This window comes from Homarus americanus, unplaced genomic scaffold, assembly GCF_018991925.1.
Source record: "Homarus americanus isolate GMGI-L3 unplaced genomic scaffold, GMGI_Hamer_2.0 scaffold23598, whole genome shotgun sequence".
NCBI classification, from domain to species: domain Eukaryota; kingdom Metazoa; phylum Arthropoda; class Malacostraca; order Decapoda; family Nephropidae; genus Homarus; species Homarus americanus.
The window spans coordinates 3,946,868-3,957,540 of NW_024731054.1; positions in this window are offsets into that span (position 1 = coordinate 3,946,868).

Consider the following 10,673-nt stretch of genomic DNA (forward strand, 5'->3'; position numbering starts at 1 on the left):
GTGTTGGTGTAATGGGGCAAGGGTGGTGATAGTGGAGAGAATGGTGTGTTGGTGATTGTGATGAGACTGGTGCTAATGACAACATTGAAGGTTTTAATGATCATTATAACCTTGATGAAAATAATAACAACAGTGATAATAATAATGATGATGATGATGACGATAATGAAACATCATTAACCCTCCAGCAACACATATCCATCACCTCCTTATCCTCCTCCTTCATCACATCCTTCTTCTTTATCACCTTCTCCTCCTCCTCAGCCATCATCACCACCTCCTCCTCCTACCCAAATTCTTCCTACTTCTCCTCATCCTTTTCTATCACTTCCTCCTCCTCCTCATCCCCACCTTCCTCCTACTCCCCCTCATAACCCTTACCATAACAAAACCCCGTCTCACTACAACACTTCACAACCTTAGATCTTATCCACAACCAAGAATGAAATATACCTCCTAGATATTACAGGAACTCTTTAACAAATGATTGAAGGCAGTAACATGTTTTTCAAGACGTGTATTTGTAACTTCCTTCAAGTAGTGTCTTCCCGTCTATCTGCCTAGCTACCTGTCTATCTGGCTAGTTACCTGTCTTGCTATCTGTCAATCTGACTACTTACCTGTCTATCTATCTACATACTTACCAGTCTACCCGGTAAGTTATAGTCCCCTTAATCTATCTTCCTGTCTAGCTATCTGTCTGCCTTCCTGAATAGCCACGTGTCTTCCTATTTGTCTCCTTGGCTAGAGCCCTGCCTCCTGACTCAATGGATAGATAACTCCCCCTGTTTCTTCCTTTGATTATCTATTTATCATCCTTACAGAGAGAGAGAGTTGGAGAGAGAGAGAGTCTATACAACTTCTTCTAGCGGTGGCCGTCTTTACATTTGTCTCCCTGTGTGAGTGTGTTAGTCAAGTTCTGATTCACGCCTTTTCACCTGCTTCTACCTGTTGATGTACCTGGTGCAAGACGCTATACCTCTATCTGTTTCTCTCTCTCTCTGTGTGTGTGTGTGTGTTAGCCTCTGTCTAACAGACAGTAATACTTAAATAAATGTCGTCTACATACATTATGTTTATATGACTACTACATCCACGGTAATTAAACTATGAACATTTTCTCTCTAATACTGAAGCGGTGATGTAGGGTAATTAATCTTCTTGTCGAACAGATGACTTCTTGACAGCTGATCAGAGGGCCCTCTGCCCTGGCTATGTAAATATTAAGGACCAGGCCCCTGGCCTGTGACTTGACTCTAATCTCAGTTCAACTCACTCTCTCGCCCACGACTCACGTGTGGCTCAGGAAGCTCGCTACACCCAAGTTTCCTTTTTAATTAACGCCCACAGCTCATAACGATAATTACGGTGATATCATAACTATTTGAGCAATATTTTCTTTTCTTAATAAATGGAGAAAAGACCATTCGGGTTTGATAACCAAACCCATAAACATTTATTTATGATAATTCCAAGGAACCTAGCAGACACACGTTAACGGGCATTCAACAGAGATTGCAAGAGGTAAAGGGAAGCTATCAGCTGTAACACTGTCTGTCTCTACCTCCATATGTCTCCCTTTCCTTTATTCAACCTTAATCTTCCTTCTCCCTCTTAGACTACCTTTCTCGTTTAATTTATCACATAATCTCCCTCCCGTAACCTCCCTTTTTATCCTTCCCATTTAATTTTCTTACTAGTCTTCCTATTGAATCATCCTTAGTCTCCCTTCCCTCTAATCTCCCTCCCTTAATCCTCATTAGCAGTCCTATCTTAATTCCCCCTTTCTCCCCCCCTTTTTAATCCTCTTTTATCTCCACCCCCCACCCCCCCAAAAGAAATCCCATAATAGATTTTACTCCTAATTTTTTTCACTCCTTTAAATATATGAAAACTTCCATAAAACGAAGGAAGGAAGGGGAGAAGGATGTAAGGAGAAAGGTAGAGAGGAAAAGTATGAAGGTAAGAAGGAAAATGAAGGGAGGGAGGGAAGGCGGTAAGAAAGGAGGGAAGGAGAGAAGGAAGGAAGGAAGGAAGGAACAAGAAGGGAGAGATGGAGCTTTTGTAAACTTCACTTGACTGTTGCAGTATAGATAAGGTTTGAATTTCTATGAAGAGTCTTTGTTTTTATCCCAACTTTGTATTTATTAATTTATTGTTTATATTCCTTCCAAAACAAATTAATTTTTAATTGTATTATTGTAACATACACACTTGCTGTCCCTTTGGTCTCTGCTCTGAGGGTGAAAGAGGTGGTGTTTCTATACGTAAAGCTGGAGGTACTGTACTGTACTGTACTGTGTGTGGTGTCTCTGATGCTCCACTTCGTTATCAATTTAATTTGTTCACTTAACAGACATATTCCTGATATTATTATTTTTTTATTATTATTATTATTATGATTATTATATTAGTATTTTTGTTATTATTATTATTAATATTTATTATTATTATTATTATTATTATTATGATACTTAATATTAAGGTAATAAAATGGCGGCGAAGGTGTGGCTATTGGGGGAGGCTGGAGGCCACTTAAAAAATAAGTACAGTATTATTATTAGTAGTAGTAGTATTGGTGGTGGTGGTGGTTTTATTGCTATTGCTGCCGTTATTGTTGCTGTTATTGTTATTTTGTTGTTGTTGTAGTTGTTATTGGTGCTGTTGTTGGTAATAGAAATTATACTATTATCATTAAAACTAGGTTGCTCTTATACCATACGGTCTCCACCAGTTCCCAAAGCTATTATCGCTTTCTCTTGCTATTTTCCCCTCTGTAATCCTGGTCCATAACACTATCCTATAAACCAACGTCTATGTTCTCCTCCCTCTAACACAATAAAAAAGAGCAAAACACCGCTTATCTGGAATTCTCTTGTTATCCGAAATCTTTCCAAACCCGGTTATCAGAAATCTGTAGATCTCTATCCGATCAAGACGGTAGCCCAGTAAATAAGATCTGTGAAAGAAGTACTCCGGGATCCTTAGCATTACATTCACCCGACTATTATTGCATCTGTTATTCTCACCGTAGTCTATTAAGGGAAGGATGCAGCGGCGATAAGAGGAAGGAACAGAAGCAGGGAGGTTGAAGGAGGGAGAACTAGGGCGGTGAGGGGAGAAGGAGACAAGGAGGTGAGAGCAGCGAAATGGGAAGAAAAGGGGAAGAGAGAAGAAGTGGCTGAGAGGGAAGGAAGGAAAGAGGGAGACAGAGTGACAGGGAGGGATGGAGGCAGAGAGAGAGGGTAGAAGGGAGGGTAGCTGGCACAGAGAGATGGTGACAAGAGAGGCAGTGAGAGAAGGAGACAAGGAAGGAAGGATAGATGGAGGAGAGCGGCGAGGGAGGGATGACAGGAGACAGATAACTCTACTGTAAAAGAGTGGAGGACACCAGCCTCTGGAGGGGAAGACGAGTTTTATCTCTATCTCTTTCTCTCATCTTTATTTCTATCCGTCCATCCATTCATTACTCGGGAAGGCTCACAAGGCTTAGGTCACCACTTATTGTCCTCTTCAAATCACCCACTTGTATTTATCTTACTGCCTATTATTGCAAACTTGACATGTGATCCATTCTATATATATATATATATATATATATATATATATATATATATATATATATATATATATATATATATATATATATATATACAGTGGGGTATGCTATAACGAACGTAATTGGTTCCAGAACCTCGTTCGTTGTAGGATTAATCCGTTCCAGGCCCCCAAATACAACCACTTAACACTGAAAAAATTCTGTGTAAAATGTAAAAAATACGGTACTTTATCTTACCTTAGTGTTATTCAGCTTGCAGGTACCCCTAAACACTGGCACAGCACTATCACTTCCACTGGGAGTCTTGGCTTTAAGGTCCTCAAACAATTGTTTAGCCTTCTCACAAATTATAGCTTCACTAATGTTACCACCTGCCATTTCTTTCTCCTTTATCCACACTAAGAGTAAATTTTCTATCTCTTCAATCACATTACACCTTGCTTTGCTAAGTCTAAAGATTCCCTTAGCCACTTGCACAGTTTTTAACTCCTCTTTATTCTTCAAAATCGTACATATAGTCGATTTAGCCATCCCATACATCACTAAGTTTCACAATGCTTCTTCCATTCTCACGTTTCTTTATAATTTCTTTCTTAGTTTCAAGGGTTATTAGCTTTCTCACTCGCTTTGGACGACTCATTGTTACAATTGTATACTTGTATAACAAAATAGTTATACAAATAACGCGAATTTCCACATCAAAAGACGAAATTTCAACAATAACAGTGGTGCACTGGCTACACAATGAGACAAAGATGGCGCCTGACGCTCTTGTTGTGGGTCGCGGTACAACAATATTCATGCGCCAGGCGAATAGTCCCGTCATTTCATCGTTCGTTATAGGAGTTGCGTTCGTTATAGCATTCTCAATTTTATAGGTAAAACCGTTCGTTATAGGAATATTCGTAGTAGGACCCGTTCGTTGAGAATGCTATAACGAACGCAACTCCACAACGAACGCGATACGGGACTACTTCACCCAGCAATAGCAACAGGTATGTGAATCAGTGAACTAATTTCAATTTCCAATAATCCATCATTATTGGTATTTTCTGAGGAAGATGTCACCCATTTTCCTAAGGAGATCCTAAGAAAAAATGAAAGGAAGGATTTTCAAGCTCAACCTATTAGGCTAAAAAGCTTAATGGATGAGACAAGGTTTCCTCATATATTGTGCCCAGTTAAAAATCTTCAGGAATGGTTAACCAGATTCCCTAATCGAGGCCCCTATGTTTTCTCACCCCGGGATGGTAAGAACTTAAGAGAGAAAACGGAGGACTCAGGCGTCCTGATAAGAGAGAAAACGGACTCATATGACGAGGGACCAAATAAAAAAAGCATAGCTACATGTTTTGTGGACTACAGTATTTAGCGTACCCTTTTCATCACTTTGTAATAAACCTTGCCATGCCTATGTGTATTTATGATATTTACCATAACATCATATATATATTTAGTGGGTCTAAATGGTCGTAAAATGGGAAACTTGGGGTTGGGTCTTGGGTATATGAACCAATTAGAATAAATCCCATAGGTTCTGTACTTTCGTTATCGGCGGGGTCCCAATTAGGCGCGATAACCAAGGGGTGACTGTATATACTTGTGACACTGGCCAGTTGCTTCTGGTGTTATGGTACAGGGGTACCAAGTGACAGCACTTGGATCCCGCTTCCTCTATCAAGGAATAAACAATTAAAATTTAAATTGAAAAAAAACATTCAAATAAATTACTATCTTACAAGAATCCCTCCAATGTAAGTTATATTCACCCAGGTCGTTTGGGTGAAAAATTATGAGAAAAGCTTAGTCACTCTTAAGTAATGATAAATAAACACGCAGGCAGGCCTTCAGCGCCAACTGTCAAATCTATCTCAAATAAATAAATAAACGCCAGACATTCTGTCACCTCACCTCCCCCCCCTCCTCTTCCCACCACCCTCCTGTTCAAGATAAAAGATTGGTGATTTCTTTATGTTTATTTTATATAATATCTGAGACTAAAGTTACGATAATATAATTTGCATTGCTGAAATCCTTGCAAGACAGAGATTAATTTGAATATAAGCGTCATATATTTTGCTCAAGATATAGAAAATGTAGTACATTAGTGTACAATACTGTAGTACATTTTATAAAAAGTTTTTCAACTGTAGTTTTGGGTAGATTTACATAAATTTCTTCATTTATTTTCACCCATTTACATTCACACACCATACTAAAATAAACGTAAAATAAATTAGTGCAAACCTGGAGTGCACATGTACTAATTTGATTATGGTACTAAAATTGTTATGTCTAGTGCGAATTACAACATGTTTATATTCAAATAAATCAGTATCTTACAAGAATCCCAGCTATGTTAAATATATTTTCCTAGGTCATATCACTGGCATTTTAAAATGAGAGAAGCTTAGTAGGACTGTTAAATAAACACACAGAGACCTTCGCCTCAAACTTATCACCTCAACCCTACACTCCCCCCCCCAACCCCTCGCTGGGTGGCTGGCTCTGTCAGTCCCTCCCTCCCTCCCTCCCCTCCCCCCCCAACCAGGCTTTTAGGCTTACAGTTTATATCTTATATAATATCTCAGACTAAAGTTATGAGATTATAATTTGCATTGCTGGAATCCTTGCAAGACAGCCAATAATTTGAATATAAACATCAGATTCTCTGATGTTTGGGTATCAAAATGATCTAGTTTCAGTAGTACAGTACTTAGAAACTCCTGGCTATCCCCAAGGACAGTATCACATGATGCCATTCGTACTGGCAGCCTCGACACTCACTTACTTGACAAGTGTTACGAACAATAAAGACAGTTGAAGCTTTCAACATCACTCACAAAGGATCTTGAATGCTTCAACTGTAATCAGACATATCTAAGTTGACTCAAAACAATGGTGTTCTCTCACATCCAAATTTACTTTATAGAGAGGTTGGTTTCAGGGAGTCAGAGAAAATGGCCAGCACCCACGCTTGGGAGCGATGAGAAAACGGACGCCTCAGATGGGAGACTCAATAAAGAAGACAGCTACATGTTTTGTGGGCTATTGAGCGTAATATGAATCATCTGATTTTACGTTAACTGACGTGTACGATCGTGGTCATTACAAAGCAAAAACACTAAAAGGATTATGGTCTGTAAATACAAAAACTGTTTCCCAGAACCCCTCAAATAAGCATTAAAATTATTCAAACTCAAAATCAAAGCTAAAGTTTCCTTCTCTATGGTGCTATAATTTCTTTGATAAGAAAGAAACTTTTTAGAAAAATAACACATTGGATGGTCAATATCCTGCTTCTCCTTCATCAGGACTCCACCAACATCACTAGCATCTACATACAAGTTGAATGGTTTCTCATAATTTGGGGTCGACAAAATTGGAGCATTTATTAACATGTTCTTCATCTTATTAAAAGCATGATGACGACGATCATCACAAACAAACTTTATTTTCTTTGACGACTGCCTAAAAATCTTAACAACTCTTTCTTATCTGAAGGAGCTGGAAACATTACAATACTCTTAACTTTTGCATCAATTGGTTGTACCTGACCTTGACCCACAACATATCCCAAGCATTCTACAGTAGCTTTTACAAAATCACTTTCCATCAAATTTACAGTGGGATTTGCTTTATTTAACCTATCAAACACTTCTTTAATTAGACAAACATGATCTTTCCATTCCTCAGAATATAATATAATATCATCAATATATACAGAACAACCATTAACATCACGCAATACTTCATTCACTAATCTCTGAAAACAACTTCCACTTTATATTGATACAGTCCATCCATTGTAACAAAAGCCAAGATTGCCTTCGCTCTCTCAGTCAAACCCACCTGCCAAAACCCTTTCAGCAGTTCAAATTTGCTCACAAATCTAGCATCTCCAACCTGGTCAATACAATCATCAATCCTAGGAATAGGATAAGAATCAGTTTTAGTTATATTATTTATCTTTCTATAATCTGTGCAAAATTTATAGGAAACACCATCAAGCTTAAGAACTAGAACACAAGGCAAACTCCATGGACTGTTACTGGGTTCAATCAAGTCATTCTCCAGCATATATTAAATTTCTTTCTTTCTCAGATTTACTCTATATGGATGTTGATTAATAGTGAATACACTCTCTATCTCTATACTGTGAGTTACAATAGTTCTCATGGGAGCATCAGGAAATAAAGATCCATATTCATTAACAATATCTATAATTTCACATTTTTTATCATGGTCTAAGTGATCAAGCTTACTCTCTAACATGCTTAACACAACAGAGTTCTTCAGAATTTTATCCTCACATCTACTAAACTTTACATCGTCAGGTTCATCAAACTCCTCATCTCCCAACTCTACACATCCACAATTCACTTCATTGTTCACCTCACTCTGGTTTTCATTCTCTATATTTCCTTCATAATATGGCTTCATCAAATTAATATGGCATACCCTGTAATAGATTTTTTTTTGCATCTGCCTGGAGTGTTTACTACAGACCGGTAATTCACATCACTCAATTTCTTTTCAACTACCCATGGGCCACTGAATCTTGCTTTTAATGGATTTCCTTGCAATGGTAGCAACACTAATACTTTTTCACCAGGTCAAAATTCTCTTGACCTTGCATCTCCTTCTGTGATTCTTTAAAATTTTCCGCAGCCAGTTCATGTGCTCTTAACAACCTATCTTTAAATTCTGAAACATATTTCAATAGACATGGAGGGTTTTCACTCCCAAGCCATTTCTCCTTGAGCATACTAAGAGGGCCCCCCCCCCCCATGTCCATACACCAACTCAAATGGACTGAAACCTACTGACTCCTGCACAGCATCTCTAGCAAACAAAGCTAATGGGACACCCTCATCTCAATCCATTCCCAAGTCCTCACAATAAATCCTTAAGGTGTTCTTAAGTGTTTGATGAAATCTTTCCAAACATCCCTGTGAATGAGGATGATAAGCACTTGACAATTTCTGATTAATGTGAAAACCTCTCAAAATTTTCTTGAACATAACTGAAGTAAAATTACTTTCCTGGTCTGACTGAATAATTTCTGGCAATCCTTAATTAATTCTCTCAATATTTTTAGTATGAATACCCCTTAAAGGACTTGCTTCTGGGAACCTAGTTGAAGTACACATAATAGTCAACAAATAACTATTTCCCCTGCGTGTCTTTGGCAAAGGCCCAACACACTCTATCACAAATTTGCTAAATGGCTTACAGAAAGCAGGAATGGGTTTCAACGGTGCAGGATGAATAACTTGGTTTGGTTTTCCTACCCTTTGACATACAGAACAAGTTTTACAAAAAGTAGCCACATCTTTCTTTAAATTTGGCCAATAATATGTGTCAGTATTCTGTCAGTGGTTTTCCTCACTCCTAAATGTCCTGATAAACAATATTCATGGGACAAAGCTATTATATCACTCCTGTACCTTCTCGGAACAACTATTTGCCTTTTCATTTCCCAATGATCAGATACTGGAACATTCAGAGACCTCCACTTTTTCATTAGCACACCACCTTGAAAATAAAATCCTACTGATTCATCACCAGATACTCCATTCCTTTCAGCTTCACTTTTAAATTCTCTGAAACAGTCATCACCTAACTGACATCTTATTAATTCTTCTTTATCAACAAGAAAATCTGGATTAAAATTCCCCTTCAACTCCACCTTGTCAGTATTTGTTTCATCCTCGTTACATTTCTCATCTTTCATAAACAATTCATCGAAATTCATTTCATCAGCAAAAATATCTTCATCCTTGGCCATAGCCCTCGTTATAACACAAGCTGGGAACACATCAGTTGCCACAGCCTCCCCTTTCACCACATCATCAGAACTTGTATGGATCACATCAGTTATAGGTACATTTACAATATTATCTACATCACACTCCAAAGGATTATTAATCATTATTGGTTCAGGGACCACCCTGTCACCTGCCAAGTCATTTCCCAGCAACATATCTACACCACATATAGGTAATTCCTCACTTATAAATCCCGTCTCAATGTTAAAATAATGTAAAGGTATGGTCAGTCCTGAGTCTAACCCTCTAACCCTAACCTCTTCACCAGAGAATGATTCTGCCATCCACTCTAGTGCACTCTTGAGGACTAGGCTTAGGTTAGCTCCTGTATCCCTAAGCACTACAATCTCCTTCTCAGGACCTCCCTCCAGGGCTATTTTTCCCTCAGTGATAAATGGTTCAAAATTCACATTAGACCGTTTAATCTCACAGTGTTTGACATCTATCACATCTTAAGAGAACATCTCTAGGCTTTCCCAAAGACATAGTTAACCCAGCTGACATGAATATTCTTACATTGATATTTACCATGACCAACCTTACCACAGTTAAGACATTTCATTGGTGGCTTCCCTTGCCAATCAGCAAAATAATTCTGATCCTGTCCTTGATATCTTTCACCCATGTTACCATGAGACATTTGATTATTTCACCCCTTTTGATAACCTGAACCTTGGTTTTGCTACTTAGCACCCGATGAGATATTTTGATAATACTGTATTGTTTATTAAAATGCTTGCCTTCACCTTGTCTGTGTGAGATATCTTCTCTGTACATCTTATATGCCACTGCCAACCGATCTGCCAATCATGCAGCTTCCATTATATCCTTGATTTTACCTTTATTTATCTCATATTTCATATCATGATGTACTAAACCTTTAAAATGCTCCACTAAAATCATTTGTTTCAAATCCTCCAAAGTCCTAATCTCCTCAGACTTACACCACCTCTCAAATTTCATTCCACATTCTCTACCTAGTTCCAAGTAAGTTTGCTCAGGTAACTTCTTAATACTTCCGAATCTCTTCCTATACACTTCTGGATCTAACTGAACAGTTTTCAGAACAGCCTCCTTCACAGCCTCATAATCAACAGACTCCGTCAAACTTAAACACTTTACAGTAAATAACAATCATCTTGATGACAACAGAGTTGATGACTTACATGTCTGATTTTTAACCCAGAGAGTTCTGTTTCATATTTATTTATTGTTGAAGTGTAGTAATAACAGAACAACAACTGATTTTCTTTAAACAGATCAAATAAGCAGTGTCATCTCCA